Source organism: Pelodiscus sinensis, chromosome 2, assembly GCF_049634645.1.
Source record: "Pelodiscus sinensis isolate JC-2024 chromosome 2, ASM4963464v1, whole genome shotgun sequence".
In the NCBI taxonomy this organism is placed as follows: domain Eukaryota; kingdom Metazoa; phylum Chordata; order Testudines; family Trionychidae; genus Pelodiscus; species Pelodiscus sinensis.
In genome coordinates this window covers 93,719,163-93,740,456 of record NC_134712.1, presented here as the reverse complement: position 1 = coordinate 93,740,456, position 21,294 = coordinate 93,719,163, and the positions used below count along the sequence as shown (strand labels likewise).

At 40.9% G+C, this 21,294-nt stretch overlaps 1 long non-coding RNA gene across 2 annotated transcripts in view; it reads right to left on the bottom strand.

The window, feature by feature from the left end:
• The window catches only part of LOC142826747 (uncharacterized), an 84,211-nt gene extending 71,708 nt beyond the window's left edge, over positions 1 to 12,503 (bottom strand). The window contains exon 1 of one of the 2 annotated variants that reach the window (XR_012900977.1): positions 12,385 to 12,503. This is a non-coding gene — a long non-coding RNA (uncharacterized LOC142826747). Of the gene's footprint in view, positions 1 to 9,911; positions 10,005 to 12,384 lie in introns of those variants that run through there. The other variant, XR_012900979.1, reaches the window with a different exon arrangement.
• Between the last annotated feature and the right edge of the window lie 8,791 nt (positions 12,504 to 21,294).

Here is a 21,294-nt window from a genome sequence, read left to right as displayed (position 1 = left end):
ACTCAGTACCTTTTAAAATACATTTCATTCTCTTTAATGAAAATGAAAAGTGAATAAGTCTGCATTTGCTGCTGTTGCTGTGACTGTATAGTACAGTGATGGAACTAAGAAATGTCTTCATACAAGAGGAAACGGACAATCAATTTATAGCTATAAGACAGGGATGGGGAACCTGAGGCCTGGGGGCCAGATGCAGTTTCTGGCTTGTCTGAATCCGGCCACCGAGGCTCAGGGGTCCCTCCCTGCATTGGGGATCCTGCGCTGGTTTTCCAGCCCCCCACTGCCTCCCCACAGCACTGGAGCACACAAAATCTACTAGCCTGGCTCCGCCTAGGCTCTGGTGTGCAAAGGAATGACTTCCTCTTCCACAGTTCTCGCTTCTCACTTGTATGCAGCCCCCGACTGATTTTTCTGTGGGTCAGCAGCCCCCAACTCAAAAAAAAGGTTCCTCACCCTTACTGTAAGAGAATTAGTTACAACTGCAAAATGTTCTTAAACAAGAAACATCAGTTACTTATCCTGTGCAATGGAGAAAGGAACATTCCTGGTCCCCTTGAAACTTTTTGGCAGTTTTCCCACTGACTTAATTTGAACAAAATCAAGTCATATTCTTAGAGAAGACATTGTTGAGGAGAGACATAGCGGGAACAGATAGTAGCTCAAAACATTGATCAGTATTATATTTGTATTGCTTATGAAACTAGAAGATTGCTTTCCTTGTAAAACTGAGATTAATTACCGAAGAAGTTTTTCATGGAAAGACTCCTTTATAGGAAAGTCTGTCAGTCCTAAAGTTTCAGTCCTAGCAGGAATCTGAGGTATGCAGGAGCAAAAACCAATGCTAAAACAAATTACTATATTTGCCACCAGAAAGGTACATACTTTATGGGAAAACTAAACTAGTGAACATCTTGGAAGAGCTGATTGCAGTGTATTAAGGATCAATATTCTACCCTTCCATCATGAACTTTGGACATGGTGTTACTGATGCTCATTAAACTGTGTGCTGTCAAATAACTCACTCAGCTTGACAACTGAAGTCTCATTTAACCAGTCAGATGTTTTCTCAGGGTTTACTGTCAAATGATAACATGTGTCTTTCAAAATTAACATTTCACCTCATTCTGACATTTTGTGCATGTTGGAGACTTGAAAGGGAAAAGTGGTTGTATTGGCCAAATCAATTTGTGAATTATTTCATATTCAGGAATAACTGATGCAGTATTGGCTTTTTCATAAAGTTACTAAATAGAAATATCAAATAAAAATCTCTCCTTAAAACCTGGCCTGGATTGCCAAGGATTTTTTCAAGAAGCCCACCTGGGAGAAAGCATTCAGCACCATGCAGGGTCAGTTTCTTTTGTTTCCCTATACCTGCCTGCTTCTTTTTATTCCAGGAGGAATTCTTGAGACATTTAAACCACTGGGATTATTTTGATTCAGCATTTATATGGTGGAGAAAAATATTATGGGCTACAATGAACCACAATGATGGGAAATGAATCTGAAAAGCATTTTACAACAACTACAATGTTAATATAAGGGACCTTTCAGGAGACCTAATTCATTCATTTACTACATTGTCAAGATGCACACAATGGGATGGGCTTTCTATGCCTAGTTATCATGGTAAGTAGCTCAAAAATTGCTCTGTGAGCAAAAAGGTGGAGAGGTGGGGAGTAGGGGGAAGAAGAAATGATTTACTGTGGTTGGGGATACTACAGAATGGAATCAGATCTTCAAAAGATCTCAGCTCCTTTATTTGAAAAATCTTATAAGGGCCACAGTGGGAACTGCTGGATGCTCAGTAGTTTTCAATATCTGATCCCACTTATGGGTGCTGAGCACGAGAAACTCCCCCCCACCCCCCGTAGCTGAATATTGGGAAAGACAGATCATAAAAGCAATCAGTAAAGCTGTAGACAGGAGACATACATCTACTGACATTAGACTGCTGTAGCATCCTGCCTGATATCCAATTACCAGAGCCAGCTCTCCTCTAGTGCAGTGGATGTTTTGGCCTTCTCTATTCCCTCTTATCTTAAAAATATTTCTGAAAGTTTGTTTGTTCCAAAAGATCTCCAGAATGGTAAGAAACACCAAGGCTGTGTCTAGACTGGCCAGTTTTACTGGAAAATCAGCCACTTTCCCGGAAAAACTTGCCAGTTGTCTACACTGGCTGTTTGAATGTCCGCAAAACCACTGACTTCCTACTGTAAGAAATCAGTGCTTCTTGCGGAAATACTATTCTGCTCCCATTCGGGCGCAAAGCTTTTTCACAAAAGGGCCAGTGTAAACAGCTCAGATTTGTTTTGCGCAAAAAAGCCCCGATCGCGAAAATGGCAATCAGGGCTTTTTTGCGGAAAAGCGCATCTAGATCGGCACGGATACTTTTCCACAAAAAGTGCTTTTGCGGAAAAGCGTCCGTGCCAATCTAGACGCTCTGTTCCAAAAATGCTTTTAACGGAAAACTTTTCCATTAAAAGCATTTCCGGAAAATCATGCCAATCTAGACACAGCCCAAATGTTGCACAGATAATACTGATTTCCTAACTTAAATAGCAGGATTGGTTATATCTTGAAATCGGTTCCCTCAGAGTCTCACTGGGGCCCACTGATAATTCTGAAAGAGCTCTGAACTGGTAAGAACTAGAAACACCACAGTTTGCACGGATACTCCTGATTTCCTAACTTAAATAACTGAACTGGTTATATCTTGAAACCAGTTCCCCAGCACCCCAATTGGGCCCAATGATAGTTAGCTCTTAGTAGCACCTGATCATAGGTATTTGCTGGACTCTTCTGTTAAGTGTGTCACAAACTGCAACTACAAGATCCTAGAGGATAAAGCACTTGGGCACCTGCAGCACCATCAAGGGAAAGCCCATGGAAGAAGAGGCTGAAGTGGGGCAGAGAATTAGCAACCTCCCCTTTACTAAGGCAGCAGCAGGTTTCCAGGACAGACCCAAATGTGGCTGATGCTGGCTCGGGTCTAGCCTTGCTTATTGTGGCTGGGAAAAGCCTCCAGCTATCACAGCCTCTCAACATCTTCATGCAACTGGGCTCAGACTGAACCCCTTCTGGAAATTAAAGTTGCTTCCCTCCCCCTACACCCAAACGAGCCATCCCACCACACACCCTCCTTTGGGCTGCGTGCGTTCTCCTGGCAGGGCTGTGCGCATTATCAGCAAGTGCCACGGGTATTATGCACTTTGCAGGATTCAGCTCACGGTACAAAGAAGAGGTGGGTAGGAGGACAGAGTTTTGAGCACCGTAGAGCCTGAGGAGGACACGGTACACTCAGAACAGCCTATTCTCATTAGAACAGGTACGTTTAGGTGCTACATGTTCTGATCATCTAGATATCACTAATTGCACCTAGTCTGAAGGTGTTTTGCTTTGTCTGATCAATGCAACCGGTCCAGCTGCTGCTAGAAGTCCCATTCAGGTTGCCCCATGGAGCGTGCATTGAGTGGCTACTTGGGAGCAGTGATTTGCTGCTGCTGCTGCAGAATCCAGGAGACATCCCCTTCATTTCTCAGGGCTTCTGGCAAGGAGGCGGCAGACATTGGTTTGTACAGAGTCTCTAAGGGAAGATGGGCCTTCCTGATTTGTGGGGATTGAGAAGAGAGACACTATGGGATGTGTTATTTTGTAAGCACATCACTAGCTATGTTAATTTCTTAAAGTAATATGTAAGAAGTTTTTCCAATAAAATATGCTATTTTAATGTAATTGACATAGTTCATTCATCATACCTTTTACTATATTTTCCGCAGGTGGCATTGGGTATTTCTGCTAGTTGACTACAGAAAAGTCTACAGAGCAAGTAGGAGCCCCAGGACTACCAACTCATTAATCTTGGCTCAGTAGAGAGAAAAAACCGTTCTTGCCCCCACAGGCTGTATCTACATTGGCGCGATCTTGCACCAAAGCAGCCTCTTTTGCGCAAAAACATGCTGCCTGTCTACACTGGCTGGGAGTTCTTGCGCAAGAACACTGACATTCTAATGTGTGAAATCAGTGCTTCTTGCGCAAGAACTATGATGCTCCCACACAGGAATAAGCCCTTTTGCACAACTGTTCTTGCGCAAGAGGCCAGTGTAGACATGCAACATGAATTTCTTGCACATGAAAGACCGATGGCTAAAATGGCCATCGGAACTTTCTTGCGCAAGAGAGCGTCTATACTGGCATAGATGCTCTTGCACAAAAGCACATCTCTTGCGCAAAGGCGCATACCAGTGTAGACGCTCTCTTGCGCAAATACTTTAACGCAAGACCTTTAACGCAATGACATTTGTACAGAAAAATAAAAATCAAGACACATTTTTTCCAATTTGTCTCAGTTTAGGGTGTGATCTTTGAGAAGTTGAGCAGCACTAGAGGAGTTCCAAGGTGATTCTATACAGCACCTCATGAGCACCACACAGAATCAGGCCTACAGTATTTAGCAGAAACTAGAGTGTTATTCTGAATGTACTTGTCAATCAGATTAAAATTAAGTGGGCCATTTTGCAAATCAATAAGCACATTAAAATACACTTTCACAATAATCTGCAACAGACAGCATTATACTGTCTGGTCCATCAGGTTTAATGCACAGCAGATGATGGCCTTCATGCAGTTCTCATTTCTACCTCTCCCTTGTCTAACCTTCCAAGAAGCAAAAATAAAGCTGACCAGCTACTCTGCTGTGATCAGTTCTGACATTCAGATTGGGCAAGTGCCTCACTGGAACACTGTGGGAGGAAGAGGTCAGTGGTGAGGGAATATTTTTAAGAATGGGGGTTGCTGACATCCTCCCCCTTACAGCTGTCCTTTCCTCCCCAAGCTGAGGTGGGGAACAAAGCCCTGGCATGTGGGGCAGCTGTAGCCAGACAGCCCCTCCCCCCATCTCATCAAACTTGCTTGCCCTCTGAGATGTCTGTATACAGGGCAGAGAAGGAACAATAAGGAAAATCAGCATAGCCATTAAGCTTTGATGCAAGATCAGGATATGCGAGTTTTCTCTGACTCTGAGTAAGCTGAAAACATGGATATGAGGAGAGAACGATTAAGGCAATAAGCTGAGCTCGAGGCTGCAAGAAGTGCCCAGCTAACACCCATGTTGATACGAATACACACAGCCATTCCTTGGGTGAGGAATCCCCCACTGAGAAAAGAATGCCCAGTACTTCCAATTTAATCCTCTCAACTCTCTCTTACAAGTGTAAATTAAGTTCACAACTCCCTTGTAAGAACTGGTCTCACAAAAGGCAGACCAGCACTATTTGGCATGACAGATAAGAAAGAGAAATACGTGACCCCATGGGTATAAAGATGGGTACAGCAGCACACTCACTTTGAGTGTTAATCTACCCTCTACCTGCTGGTCGGGTTAGGTGTTTGACCTCCCAAGGTTCTATGGGGATGCCCACCTCGTATTTTCATCTTTCCTAGGAATTGAGGGACTGGCCCTGGCCTGACATGCTGGAGTCGAGAGGCATAGAAGCGGGTAAAAATTGTACCTGGATGTGGTCCTCTGTCTTTAGTGTACACAGACTTAGAGCTCTTTAAAGATTAAGCTGTTACTTGGTACTATTATTTCTGTTTTCCTATCTTTTTCTTCGTTGTAACCATTTTTAAGATCTATATTTTGCTAGCAGTTAAGAAATAGAATAGCCATTGCAACCATATGATTTATAAGCTTCCTCAATAAACCTGTAACTGTTTAAGCTTTAACCTGACTCCTTCAGTTGCTGTAATAGAACCAGGCACAATTTAAAAGAACTTCCGCCGGTCTTAAGGGACAGATTTAGGGAGAGCTTGGGCATTTGGATTTGTGTCACTCCCAGGTAGCAGATCCATTGGGGGCACTTCTCAGCCTCCCCCAGGCTGCCCACTGCAAAGGAATCACAGATTCTAGCAGCTAAAATCTGAAGTGTAATAAGCTCTCGCTGTAAACTTATTGCGGCGCTCGTCAACCTCCTCCAGGTTGCCCGCTGCAAGGGACCCCGGTCTCAGCAGTTGAAGTCTCGGGTGTATAGCGCGCACACACACACACACACACCCCACTCACTGCCCTGACCGTCGGCTGACAGCAGCAGCTGGGACCTGAGGTATGGGGTGGCAGGATACCCCTCAGCATGTGGAGCCAAAGCACAGCACCCCAGTGCACAGGGCAACAGAGCCTAAGGTGAGCAGGGAAGCAGTTGGGACCCTGGGTGGCAAGCCAGGAGTCCAGGGGGGCTGCAGCATTCCCTGGATCCCCAAGTTCCTGAACCTATGGAAATGTTGGAGTCAGATACCAGAGAAGCTGCAAAAGGCATTGTGCTGAATGTCTATCAGAGCCAGATTAATTCTCCCATGGCCTGGGGTAATTTAAGTTTGTGGGACCCCATATAGAAGACTTTCCTAATTTAGAACAAAGTGATCACAAGTATGGCCTGGAGGCTATTAACACTATACTAGACTTTTAATTAAAGTTGTTCTGTGGTTACATTTCAGTCTTAAAACATGTAGATTGTAGTTAATTCAAAATAGCCTACTTCTTACCTTAGAAGAGCTGCTTATATTAATTTCTTTCTGGGAGGAAGTGGAGGTGTAGGAGGGGACTCCAGGCTGGGGCACAGTATTGAGGTGCAGGAGAGGGGTTCAGAAAGGGATTCTGAGCTGAGGCAGGGGGCTGGGATGAAGGAGGTGATGTGAGGTACAGGTTGGTGACCCCTAATTATAAATTTATTTTTGTGGAGCTCCAGGCTGCAGCCTTAAAGTTAATCCAAGCTTGCCTAAAGTTAAAGTGATATGAATGTTTCTGCTTACTGTGTAAACATCAATTCCACCAAATTTAGTTTTAAAGTGATTAGTAATATTGGATGTCTGCCTTGAAACACTGACGTAGCCTGATTTTCAGAAATAACTGAGCATCCACCCTTTTAAAAATCAGATTATTTTACCATGTCTCAACTTTGGAGTCCAAAATGAGTAGTCATGTTAGGAAAGTTGGGCTGTCAAATAAAAGTATTACCTCAGGTTAGTAAGGGAAGGCAGAAATAAAATTTGTTCCCTGCAAACCAGCATTTGTAGTTCTCTCAAGACTCCCAGACATTTGAACATTGGAGCTGTAAAACCAGGCTGGGCAACCTTTTGGGGGTTGGGGACCACTAACCCACATAAAAATCAGTTGGGGACCAGTGCTGCGGAGATGGAGGGAGGCTGGAGTGCAAGCGTGGGATCCCCAATGTTAGGAGAGCCCCTAAGCCTCAGAGGCCAGACACAGGCAAACTAGATGTTACAACCCCTGCTGTAAAATAAGACACCTTGTCCAAAGTACAAAATACAGGAGAATTAATGACCTTTTTTAATATATAAAAACTAAAATAAACTCAGTTTAATAGGACTTTGTTACAATAAACATTGCGTGCTTTTGATACCAATCTTTCTCTCTAGGCACATGATTTCAGATTCCTTCCCTCCCTCCCTCCATTTCAAATGATCCATATGTCAGCATAATCAAGGTGAATGACAACTCAACAGTAATTACACATGTATGAGTAGAAATACAATTGTTTTAGGCCATCTAAAATTTCCTTGTAGTTTGTCAAGTTACCTACATTTTACATCTGCTATAAAAGGTGAAATAGTGAAGTCTTAGTCTAAAACCTATTTCTTATTACTTTGCAATTGTAAATACATTCATCAGTTCATCAAATAAGGAAATATTATGACATCACCGTGTATTTATCTCAAATCTATTCACTAGCATTCACTAGGCATAATTCCAATGCAAAACAGTTAACATTTACTGTCACAAGACACATGGCTGAGTGAGAGTTAATAAACAAATGAGCAATTTTGTTGCCAGGCTGCTTTGGGAAATTTGTTTCCTGCAAGTTCTAATCACATAAATCCCACGGTATTACTGTGGCTATGATATGCTAGATTCTCCAGATTGAATACAATCTGTGTTTATTTATTTAAAAAAAGCAACTCTAAGGACTACTAGTCCTGTCAGTATAATGAATGCAGTAGATACAACCACTATATAAAGCATACACCTGGGAAGCTGGAACTTGAACCCTGAAGTTTCCAGCTGCAAAAACTAGTGCTCAAGCTCAAGAAAGACTCCAGTCTCTTCTTTTTAGACCAGCTACTAAAGGGCAACATTATTCACACAGAGTCCTGTGTCTTACACTGGCAACATTTTTGCTTTCCCCTCCCCTAATCTAGCTCTGCATCCTTTCTTCCCATCTCCCCAGTCTACACACTGCATGCTAGGAAAGCACAATTCAGAAAGAAAAGCTATATATTCCCAAACCATAGAACTAGGTTCAATATTCTGGGCAATTTTCAATTCCTGTACTCACTTGTCTCTTATGAATGTGGAGAAGTCACACACATTTGGATTTTGCTAACTAATATTTCAGGATACCATAAATTCAAGAAAATTCTGGATTGAGTAGTAACAGGATTTTCTTTTTTAAAGAAGAGAAATGCATTACACTATGAAAGAATTAGTCAGCATTTGAGACCTGTTGTATTTAGAAGTTAAGAGTTATGATTTAAAAGGTCCCCCCCCCAACTTCTTTTCTACTGGTTTCCCTCCAAGATATAGTGTGAGGAATGCAAGGGGGGGGGGGAGGAGGAGAGGGAGGGCAGAGGGAAAGATGGGTAATATCCTTTTCTGGACATTCCAGCCATTTAGTTAAGTATTTTCACAGTGGTTAACTCTTAAGATATAACCATAGGTGTCTTGCCTGCAAGAGTTAAAAACCATTGACTGTGGGTACTAGAAAGTCCCCAGGAATACAAGGGAAGCAGGAAACAGTTGGCAGGGAGCCAATGCAAACAGAGTGTGGGCTTTTGAATTAGAAGCAGTGACCTTCCTGTTACTGTATGTTGTCATTGGGTGATTAAAGCAAAGCTGGCTAGACAGGAAGTAAGCCAGGAACCTAGGCATAGAGTATCCAGCAACATACATGCCTAGGAAGGACTAAATCTTGAAACCAGAGATACTTGAGTAGAACAGGGAATGTTTACTGACACACTCAGGTTTTTTTTTTGGGGGGGGGGGGAAGACACGGGTTGTTGGACTTATGTTAAGCATATGTAACTACCCTTTTACACTAACTTCTAAATTGAATCCCAGGGAAGTGATTCTCTGTTTTAATCCTTTTTTTCAGTTGCTCTAAACACCTAGCAACCAAGCAATGTTTCATCAAGTGTATTTTTTTGTTTTTTTTATTAATAAAAATCACCCTTTAAGCCCAGGATGTGATCCCTGTGTCTTAAAAAGCAGGCACATGCACACAGAATCTCCTAAGAGGGCAAAGCCAACTATTAAGAGCAATTCCAGTTTTTCAGACTCTCTCCAGAGGGAGAGGTAAAGAGCTTGAGGATACCTCACAGGAAGGAATTCCCAAATGCTCATTCCTGGGCTCACAGGGGTTTTTGCATATGGGTAGCGGCAGCAATTAATCTAATCCAAGGCCAGGGAATCTGACCTTCATTGCAAGGAACTTTTGAAGTCCTTGCAAGCCCTCATCTTCTGCACTTGAAGTTCCAGAGTGGGGAACAGCCTTAACACATACAGACATCCCTAAGGCTCTGAGTCAGCAAGATACTCAACTATGTACCTAAATTTCAGCACAAAGAATTCATTAAGGATAAATCCAATAGAGTTCTATAGCAATTACTCTAAAAATCCCACCAAATTTAACTGAGTTTGAATCACTTGTCATAGGTTCTTTAAGCCATCCTATAAAAGGATATCAAAATACTAAACACATTCTATTACATTTTATAGTGTAGTTCAAAAATGCATGAAGAAATTGTTATAGGTTCTCAAAAAAGTGAGAAAAGTTGGCCTTGCTATAAATAGTAATATAACAATTGACCTTATTGCCAAGGTTCAGTTGAGGTAAACTCACCTGGAAAGTTTGACCAGCATATCAACAGCTTCTGTGCTCTCTCCTTTCCAACCGTAGCTAACCAGGAAGTCTGATGCTGCCAACAAGAAGTGGCAGCTGAGACCGGTTACCATTGAAGGTTACTATTTTGAGCCTTTTTAATGTGCTGAAATCCACAGATCTTTTTGCACAAAATTTATGGTAAATAAGGACTCATGCATAAAGATCCAAGCAGATCATTAAGAATAAGTGGAGACTGTCTCCCAGGGCAACAGTGAAAGAAGATTGTCCTCAGGTGAAAACTGCTTCCTGAGAATTTCATTTTTGTACAGTTTGTTTTACCCTCCAATATCAGCCTTTTTTGTTCTCTTGGAAAATATCCCAGGGATATGCTCATCCAGAACAATTATTTCTTGTTTTTCTGTAGGTAGACAGGGTCATACACAAATATGGGAAAGGGGAGGAGTGAGGAATTACATTAGTTTGAAAAGCCAAAACATTGGGGTTTTTTTCAGTAAGAAATTATGTTTTACAACTCAAGTAGCTCAGACTACAGTTTTTGAGTCTGGTTCAGCTAAATAGGGGTCTAGAAAGCTATTTGCAGAAAGGATTGTGACATGTTACCTGCCATCTTTCACCTGCCTCAGTCTTGTCCCATGGCCTCTGGAGGAAGGATTCAGACCCACAGATGAGAAGAAAACTATAAAGAATGTGTCAAGAGAAACTAGTTTGCATTTTCAGTCCCAGAAAGCACACTATGTGGCACTTAAGGGACTGTTCCAATGCCTATAGAATACATCATGATGATTTCAGTGGGCTGTGGGTCAGGTCTTGAGAGAACATTAGCACAGAGGTGTATGGTTAGTAGAGACAAACTTGAACCAAAAATGTGTAGAACCCCTAATTTGCTAAGACTTAGGAAGGTGGGTTTGGAAACCAAATATCCCCTCTTTGGGAAACCAAGTGGGAGAATCATTTTCAAAGGGGATATTCTTTTTCAGACTTTTCCACAAAGCCCAGTACTCTTAAAATGCACTTCAAGCATTTCAATTTTTTCCTATAATAAAAGCAATCTTTTGTCAACTCTTAAAAGAGCCTTAAAGCTACTGTGTCATTCTGAATAGCCTGAACATTTTAAGTTGCTTTTTTAGTCTTTCCTTCAAGCGCTTCAGTCTTTTCTTCAAATATACTTATGCAAAGAGCAATAGCATCAGTCTTAACCTCAAATTTTACCTCCAAGCTTCTCATCTCCTGAAGCAGTGTATGAAATAAAAATCACAGATGTCACTCCTGATAAGGCCTTTTCTGAATAAAAGATTGCCATATTGAATCAGACAACTGGTCCATCGAGTCCAAGTAACCTGCCTCCAGTATCAGCCAATATTTTATGGCTTGGGGAGGCATTTCCTTTGCTCCATCCTGGTAAGGCATATTATGCAACACTGTATATAGGAGAAATTCCTCCTGCTTCAGGAGAAAAAAAATACATGCTTTGGGTTAGCATGCATAGCAAACAGTGTCTAAATTCCATTTGATGTCTGCCTATATGGTGAAGTCCCTCAGGTCAGTTACTCATTCAATGGAGTTCTTTGCCCTCCCCTCTCCCCCCAAAAGAGCTTTACCTGCAAATAATTTGGACAAAATACATTTTGAGCTCCCTCTATTTTCAGAAGATTCAGATTGGAAGCCCTGTAACTGAATTAGCCCTGTGGGCTTTGGTATAGTGTAAAACAAAGGTCACAGGAGACCTCATTTCTGATTGTTTCAGATGAGGCTAGAAGCATTACATGTCCATCTGACCCCTTGCATTCTCCTACAGTCTTTATTGTTAAGAGAGTTTAAGGTCCATGGCCAGGGGTTCCTTATTGCTCCATCCTATCCCCACTGCACTTCACCCTGAACACCACACACACCAGGGAAAGAAAATCTCCCCATATGCCTCTTAGCTTGCTCACAGAATAAGAGCTTGCACTCCATCCCACAGTACTATTCCTCTACTATTAGGGAATGGGGCTCACCTCTCCTCCTACTTTATGATCCCCCATTCCTCCCCATCAGGGTCCCTCAGGCTGAGGACTCTTCTCTATTCCGTTCCACTGAAGAAGCAGAAGCTTCATTCAAACTAATTTCCAAAGTAAATCATTCTAGTTCTTCCTATCTCTCATTGAAATCTAATACAGCTCTTTCCAGCCTCAGGGCCCTATGCTGATGTTTTCTAATCTCCAAAGCTGTATCTTTCTTAAGTATCTGCAGGGCCTGTTTTATAACACAGCCCTGAAGCCAGGTCATTATTGTGGTTTCCCCTCCTGGTGGGCAGGAAGAAAGAAGTAAAAGCCTCTTCTCCCAAACAGGGAGAAAAAGGCTTCCTAGCTATTGCCCCACCCACACCACTTCCCCAGTAACTAGTTAGGCAATTTGGGGCTACCCTCTGCTCCAGGTTCCTCCCAACTTAGAACACTTCTAGTCAGCAGTCATGGTCTGTTCTAGCCTATACCTTGCTGTATGTCTCTTAGCCCTTTCCAAACCTTCTGGTTTTCCCTCCCTTCTCCGCATCTGCCAGTTTCACAGCTTCTTCCTCTCAGAGGAACTACAGCCTACACAGCTATGTGGTCCAGCTCAGCACTCAGCCCCTCTCTAACACAGTGACAACAAATTCTCTCCATTCCATCTGCATGTCTTTTGTAGAAGCCCCATCTGTCCCTCACAGGTGAAGCTTCTCCCTAATTAGCTTCCTCCAGCCTAAAGCTTCCTTGTTTGCAGCCTAATTAGATTATTAGCCCATTTCCACTGTTGTAAGTCCAGTATGGGGAAACACACCCCATCACACCAGGCTATTTACTTGTTTTAAACAACTGCTTAATTCTCAGCCGGCAATCCACCCTCAGTGACTCAAATGTTATTCTTTAGAAGAAAGACCCTGCAAATTGACACCATCATTCACAACAGCCAGCTGTCCTCCTCCTGGTACCATAAAATATACTCTTATGTCTCTCCTTCTGCAAGCCTCTGCCTTTTGGAGCCTTGTCAGGGTTGCAAACCTGAAGTGTAGTTGTTTCTTGATGCTTAGCAGTTCATTTCTCAGGGCCATTATGAACTAGTTGGTAACTAGTTCCCAGAGAATGAACTAAACTAAGTGCATGATAAAGGAAATTGTGGGGGAAATGGATGGAAACATGAAGCAACTGATTTCACAGATTATGTTGCGAATGTGATATTGTCAGCTTGCCATGCCTCTTCCTTTTATGTTCAGTCATTACATCAAATTGCATTAGTTGTTTGGTTTTTCAAATGAAAATATCTTAACCTGCAAAGGATTTTGTATTACTATGTATGGGTGTGTTTTTCCCAGTTTGGCGAAAATCCAGGTCCAGGCTAAGCACATGCCTTCCACAGTGTTAATGGCACGATAAAATATTCAGAATGAAAATTAAGAATCATTTTTTTGAGGTAGGAATTGCAGTTTGTTCCCTTACTCACAGCCGATCTGGAAGAATCTGCTGTAGGCTGCAATAATGAGTAGCTCTGCTTTTCTGCTGCAAAACAAGGAACAGAGCTATTTATCAGCCTGCTGCTGACTATCTGGTGTTAAGCCATGTGTCTGCTTGGCTCTCCATCTCTTTCCAAGGAGGATGGAAGTAGCTGACTAGATGCTGAGTACCCAAGACAGAGGGCATTTTTAAGGGCTTGAAATGAGCAATCCAAATATGGAATTTTTGAAGTGACCCATCAATGGATTTTTATGACATTTGGCTGTGTTAGGGCAGGTTTATTGTAATGTAGTTCACTTATGCCAGTGCTAAGATTTATGTAGTTTATAAACTGTTTCCTGGTAGTGATAATATACAAATCAGAAGAATTAGTAATGCTTGGGCTCTGCTATAGTGAGAAACAAGGTGACTTATTAGCGGCCATCCCAGAGCTATGAGAGACATTGTGCCTTCAGCCTCAGAACTGCTTCTCAAATCCTGGTTTAAGGTGACATGTCTCTTACACCATGCTCTCTCTGTGGCATAAGGGGTGAGAGAAGTGGCAATAACAAGGAAAAGCTCATTACTGACAGTACAACAGTCACAGTCCTTGCTTTGTAATTAGAGGTGCCAGGGCTCAAGTAATTTTGTTTACATTCATAATTGATGCAGCAAGCCCAGAGGTGCCAGGGCTATAAACTGCCAAGCCTAGAAGTGCCAGGGCTCCACACTGGGAAGCCCTGGCACCAGCGCTGGATTTATGCGCAAGCTAAGAATGCAACGCTTTAGGTTGTCAGATAATGAGGGGATTCTAAATAAATGTAAAAAACGCATTAGTTTTTAGTTGCATCCTCTCCTATGTACTGATATATATGCAAATATAGAACTTTATTATTTCTATATTCATTGTCCTTTCTGTTAGAATAATACACATGTTGGGTAATGCTCTGGCACCTCTTAAACTTGATATAGCTTAGGGCCTCAGAATGTCTTAATCTGACCCTGTCTGGCACAAATTAAGCACTGAGCAGACAACACGCTCAAGTCAGTTGCCTCCATCCCTGAGGGGACATGAACCACCTGTAATATCTGTTCTTGAAATTGATTGTTTTGCTGCACAACTCCTGATGAAGAACCTATATAGACACACCACTACCCTGTGAGAATATGAGCATCTCTAAAACATGAAAAGATCAATCTGAAACACCACTTCCACCTACTCACTGGGAACTATGGTAGTTGTTGCTGGCATTAGAGATCCCTTGATCAGCCTGATGCCTTGACTGGCTCACAGGATAAAAGATCTTGATGATCCAGGGCTACTGGAGATCTGTCTCTCACAGAATATCAATATCCCTGACTAATTCCATCCTCTCCTGATCTAGTATATAAATCTGTCTGCATGAGAAATGTTTGGGTACGTCTACATTGCACGCTTATTTCGAAATAAACTATTCTGGAAGAAATACTCCTAACTAGCTTATTTCAAAATAGCACATCTACACTGCAAGGAAGTCTCAAATTTAGTCTGAGGCAGGCTTCCATAATGTGAACTTGCTACCTCGATTTAGATCCCCAGAAGGCACTGGAGAGTAATTACTTTGAATGGTCCAGGGGAAAAGCTATTTTGAAACAGCAGCAATGGAGCATCCACACTACTGATATTCCAAAATAGCTATTTCAGAAGAGGCGTTACACCTCATGGAATGAGGTTTACAGAAATTGGAATAAGCCATCCTTTATTTTGAATTCATTTCAAACTAACAGAATTTCTGTGTAGATGCTTGCATTGTTATTTCGGAATAATGGCTGTTATTCCAAATAATGCTGCTGTGTAGATACACCCTTGGTGATTTTATCTCTGCTATTGTCTTCACACTGCAATCCAAAAATTACATAGATGGCTGCCCTCATTCTTTAGCATGAGCTTTCAAACCAGACCAGAAACTTGTTTGAGAGAAAGTGTTTGTGTCTTACAAATTTTGCTAAAAACATGAAAAATCCATTGGTCTAAAAGAGTGTACCAAACTATACCTTTTTATAGTGTCTCAGTGCTAAAATACTCATCTGTTTGTAATGCTGTATATTTTCCTTGCTATCACTTTTACAATCACAATTGGGTTGTGTTAAACACCTCTGAGAAGTAGAATGTGGGTGTATATTATTGGGCTGCTTTGTGTTATTCCTACATTTATGAAATTTAGTCCTTTCTTGTGAAATTTTCCTGTCAGTCTAAAGCTTCCATTTATGCTGGTCAAAATTGTCTTCTATCTATGCATCACAGCAAACAGAAACCTGACCTGGAGAAAAGTAAAAGTAATAGATTGTGTAAGTTATCTTACAGATGAAAGACTTTTCACACAGCTCTAATGACAGGTTGTTAAGACTAACTGAGAGTAGCACTGGAAGAAAGCTTATAGGCAGGCAGAGAGACTGCCATTTTACTTGCAATATAGCAAGTTATAGAACGTCATAGCATCATTTCTGCCTTTTTCAGTTAAGGAAGATATATATGGTGCATTTACGTGGAACAACAGACATTCAGGGGTAAATCTGATATCAAAACTCACTGGCAAGCTTTTCATTTGACCCCTTTTTTTCAATGCCTTTGAATTCCTCTATCTTCTCCTCAGATCTTATTTTCTACGGTAAGTACATAATCAATTCTAGAAATTATTCTGGGATACGGGTTGTATAAAAGACACTATATACAATGATACACCAATCATGCAAATGCTTCCTTGATACTTAGTTTTAAGTCCCTGCATCCTATTAATATCTATGGTTCTATTCATGTGAGTAAAATTAAATACATGTGTATATCCATTCCCACTTCATTGCATAGTGAGGCAAGCAAAACTTTGATGTCTCAGTAGCATAGAATTCTACTGGCCTCTGGGGTGAAGGGAAAAGCTGTAGTTCCACATTCACTCCGCATCATATTTGGGAGCATCTGGCCCCCCTCAGGGGAGTAATTAGGGAACAATTCCTGAACTTCTCTAGGTAGGAATGAAGACAAAGTTTCTCAATCCCACTCCCCTTCTTACTGCACACTCATCTCAGAATCTTACTGTACCTGTAATGTTGAGTAGTGATAGAGATGTAGCCGTGTTAGTCTGGTGTAGCTGAAACAAAATATAGGACTATGTAGCACTTTAAAGACTAACAAGATGGTTTATTAGACGATGAGCTTTCGTGGGCCAGACCCACTTCCTCAGATCTGAGGAAGTGGGTCTGGCCCACGAAAGCTCATCGTCTAATAAACCATCTTGTAATGTTGAGCAAATTCACAGGTTGTACAGATTGATCCCTTTCATCTGTGATTTGAAATTTTTAAGTGACTTATTGAAATTCACAGTTGTAGATTGTGAAAGATATTGAATTCCCTTCTGAAGAGGGTAGATTAAAGCAAGAATAGTCATTTTAAGATACTTTAGATTCTCAATTGTCTTTCAAATGGGTTTTGCCTCTAACCCACCTTGAAGCATCAGAGGAAAAGGGGGAAATACATCTTTGAAAGCTTCACAATTTTAAGTAGGCTTGCACAATCCATGTCCAACTAGAGAAGATTAATTATTTCTAAAAAAAATCAATTCTGCAGTATTTTAGAATATTTTTACATTGACTTAGGATAGCAGCACTCAGAGTCTTCTCTGAATTATTTTAGAAATAAATGTATTCCCAGGTGCAAATAGATGAGAGTCCCTTCATAAACATAAACACACACACACACACACACACACACATTAAAACTGGTAAATAGAAATGAGTTACGTGATCTTCATTCACCACATAAAGTTTTGGTGAGGCTGTATATTATGTAATGACTATTGGCAAATTGACCTGGAACTGTTGCTCGAGAATGTTAAAGACAAGATCACTTAAAAGCAAATACCGTATTGGACTACCTAAATAGCCCCGCTCTGAGAAGTGATCAAAGACTCTTCAAACAATCGTACATATCTGTATAATTTAAAAACAGTGGGCCTAATTCTCCTCTCATATCCATGCATATTAATCTGGACTAACCACTGAAGTCAAACAGAGCTACAATGAGGTAAAGCCTGTGAGAAAGAGGGTGTTAATCAAGACAAGAAATTATAAATGTGCTTGTCAAGCAGGATAAGGAAACGAGAGTAGAAACTTTGGACAGGTACCTTTTTCAAGTGACTAGCTGTAAGGATATAGTAAAGATGTTCTCAGAAAGTTTAATGTTTACTTCTTTGTTAAATACAAAATAAATACCATTCCTCCCCCTATCCCATAGCCACATACAGTTTTCTCCCTCTTCTTCCACCCTAGCCTTTATGGAAACATTGCTGAGCTCACTACAGCATTGTTAATACTCAAAATCTAAGTCACATCTCATGGATTCTAGTCTTTTTCTTAAAGCTCCAGCTGCTGGACTTACATTGTCGTATGAGAAATCTCAGCTTCTTTTTTTCACCTTTCTTTAAATAGCAGTTGCAAATAAATGGTTTGTCATATGAAACAAGTGCACCCTAACAGCTAAAATGACAAAAGGTATGAAAAAGAACCCAGCATTTCTCATTTTTAAAAATGCTCATCATTTCCAAGCAATCTAATAAGAGTGGGAGGAGCTGGTTTCATGATTTCTTAATGTCTAGAATTAAGAACTCAGAACATCAACAACATTCTATAAATACTTTTGGCCACTATACTGCAGATTAGACCTCTGGCAGCTACTAGACAACAAACCCTATTTCACTACTGCCCAAATCCTGGCAGCTAAGTAAAGCCCTGAGATACCAGGGTATGGTCAGGGAGGGAGCAAATAGGTTTTTACCAGTCAGCGAGCAGTGTAAGATAGATTTAAATCTTTGCAGGAACAGTACTGACAGGGGCCAATCCTGAGGCCCTCTACAAAGACTGGGTAAAAAAAAATGAGTAAGTAGCTTAGGATTTGGCTCATGAAGAAGCTATACAAACTAAGGTCAAGAGTTTAAAAGATGAGACACTAACTATAGATTCCTCGTCCCAGAGTTGGGTGCCCAAATAAGGGGCCTGATTTTCAAAAGTGCTGAGTGCCCAGCAATACTGATAGCAGTAGTATAGGTTGGACTGCCCTCGTCCGCTACCCTCAAGACCTGACTGGTCCCGAACAAAGGGATTTGCCAAATGAGGTGAGGTCTCTCCCAACTTGGCCCATGCTGCCCCTGGCTAGGACTCCAGCCAAGCCCTGCTGCTGCCTGCACGGACATGGCTTCCCAGACTGGAGTCCGTGGCTGCTGGGGTTCCACAGCTTCTGTGACTGCAGGGATTCCATGGCTGCTGGGACTCTGTGACCACTGCTGGCCCCCTACTACAGCAGTTGGGGCCAGATCTCCCCGCTGTGTCCCCCCCCTTCAGCACAGGGCTCCTGGGCGAGTTGCTCCACACATACACACCCTTGCCCTGTGGCCCTACCTCCTTATACATCCACAGATGTTGCTGGACCAGAGAGTCCTGGTTAAGGGAGGTACAGCCTGTAGCTAATGAGATTTTAGCAATTTTGAAAATCAGGCCACTTATTTCGATCATTAATGGCACTTAGTAATAGGCACTTTTTTTTAATACTTTGTCATTTTCTGGGGCTACTCATTCCATTTCAGTCTGGGAAACAATTGCTGCAATATTTTTATACTGTTTTTTGTTGGATGCGGAAGGAAGTATGTAAAAGAAAATGGGGTATCCACTGGTCTTTTTACACTGCACCGACTGAAAAGATAGTTAAGGTCTGCAAAATTGCAGAACTCAATTAAGAGGCTCAAATAAAGATTGGACTAGTGCTTAAAAATCTGGGGGGCGAACTTAGTCAGGAAATACCTCTGCTTTTACTTACCCAACTGTAACATAGCAGTTCCTGGTATGCTGTGAGGATTAATTATTTGAAAAGCACTGTGAGACCTCTAGGGGTGATACAAGTATATTCTTGCTAGGCAGTAGCTGTATTGTCCAGGTGGAATGCTGAACAAGCTTAAGGTTCAAGTACCAGTGATATTATTGCCCATTTCCCCGAATCTTTCTAAAGTAGGTTGACCTGACATAGGGTAATTTTCAACAATAGCTCAAACTTTATTAGTCCACATTATTTTCTTATGCTGTAGATTGAAAAATGACCTGACCCATAAGATATAGATTTATAGTGTTTTCAGAATCACTGTGATATTTAAAGTATTCATTTTATACCATTAGAATAGTCATTTTAGCTCATATATCGTTTTAGTTCACTTGTTTTTTGGGACATTGTAACGTTTGTCTTCAAATACATGAGTCTTTTTTTAATTATTATTATTGTTAAAGAAAGGTTGTACATAGTAAATAATAAGATATAAATATACTGACAATTAAGATAGATTCTGTATTACTCTGTATAAATAAAATAGGACTTTTAATTCTAAAGTGGTATCTCAATGTTATTTAAAGCATTGCTGCAACAATGCCAAAATACTTGAAAAGCAAACAACGAAATTTTATTGGTTCTATTAAGACATAGTAAGATTGATTTTGAATTAATTAGTTTATAAACAGATTGAAATAGATTTGGAATTAGCTCTTTTCAAAACTGTAGTACCAATCTGGCATTTTGCTCTGAAACGTCTAACTATTGCATTCCAAGGTTTGAATGAATTGGGCTCAATGGAGTGATTAGTCAGAAGCTAACCTTTTTGATAACAAAGTAAAATCACAAAATAGGTGATAACTCAGTGTTCAAGTAAATTAAAAAAAGTTCTCTAACTACAGACACTGGCAAAATTGCACTTATCCAGCAGAATAATATCTAATTTAAAACCATTACTAAAGATAAATGATTTTTCCTGATCAAATTATATCAGGATGAATAATTTTATACTATATAATTGGTGAGCTGGATAATTCAATAAGTGCATTTGCTATGGTTGACTTCCTTTCACAAGTAGAAATTCTGTAATGAGGAAGGCAGTTTTGTCAAAACAGCTGCCAAATGGCAGTAGCATAATAATAATAAAAAACATTAATCTGTAAATTAATTAAACATTCTGTGTATGTAAACCTGCTGCATACTGAAAATGTGAATGGCCTGACAACAACATTTAAAGCAATTTATTCATTGGAGAACTGCAGGAAACAGCAAAAATATTACAACAATACACAAATACAGATTTTTTTATTATAGGAGGAAAGGCTTCAATTCTTAAGGTCAATTGGACCAACAATAGATATGAAGGAATTAAGCATTTATCTTCATTTTCTTTGGGGCTACTGTATAAAGACTAAAGAAGCCCATCTCTCTGGCCTTTTACAAAGTATACAACAAGGAAAAAACAGAGATGCATGGTGTGGACAGCAGATATCAGATTCCCAAGCTCTCCTAGAAAAAAAATTAAAAAGAAAGTGCTGTGGAAGGAGCTGGACAGAGCAAAGTTATGCTGGAACCTGCATTCTTGTGTAATGCATGTCTTGTACAGTATGGAAGGGAGATGAAATGGTTGAGAGAAAAGCATCCCAGGATGCCGGCTCCAGTCAGAACCAAATGCCTACACCCCAGTTTTACCACTCTCTAGCCTAAGCCTTTCAAGCCTCAGTCAGCTGGCACAGGCCAGCCACAGGTGTTTAATATCAATGTAGACAAACCCAAACCAGGCTTCGCCATCACTCCATGGTTCTTATCAATTGGAAATTAACTGACCTTTATAATACTTTCAATGAAACATAGATGAAATATGCTTTGTCTTCAGTACCAGCTTTTCTTTCCATCCCATACATTTGACATATAGTGAGCGAAAAGTTTCTCCTTGCACGTGTTCTGTGTGCTTGGATGGAGAGAACGGAAATAGCTCTGCCTACATTATTTCCTGTCTGCATATCTAAGAGAGTACTGTGTGTAGACTATTACCATAGCACGATCTCTATAAAAGATTAAATCAGGGTTACGTTGGAACAGGTGACACTGTATA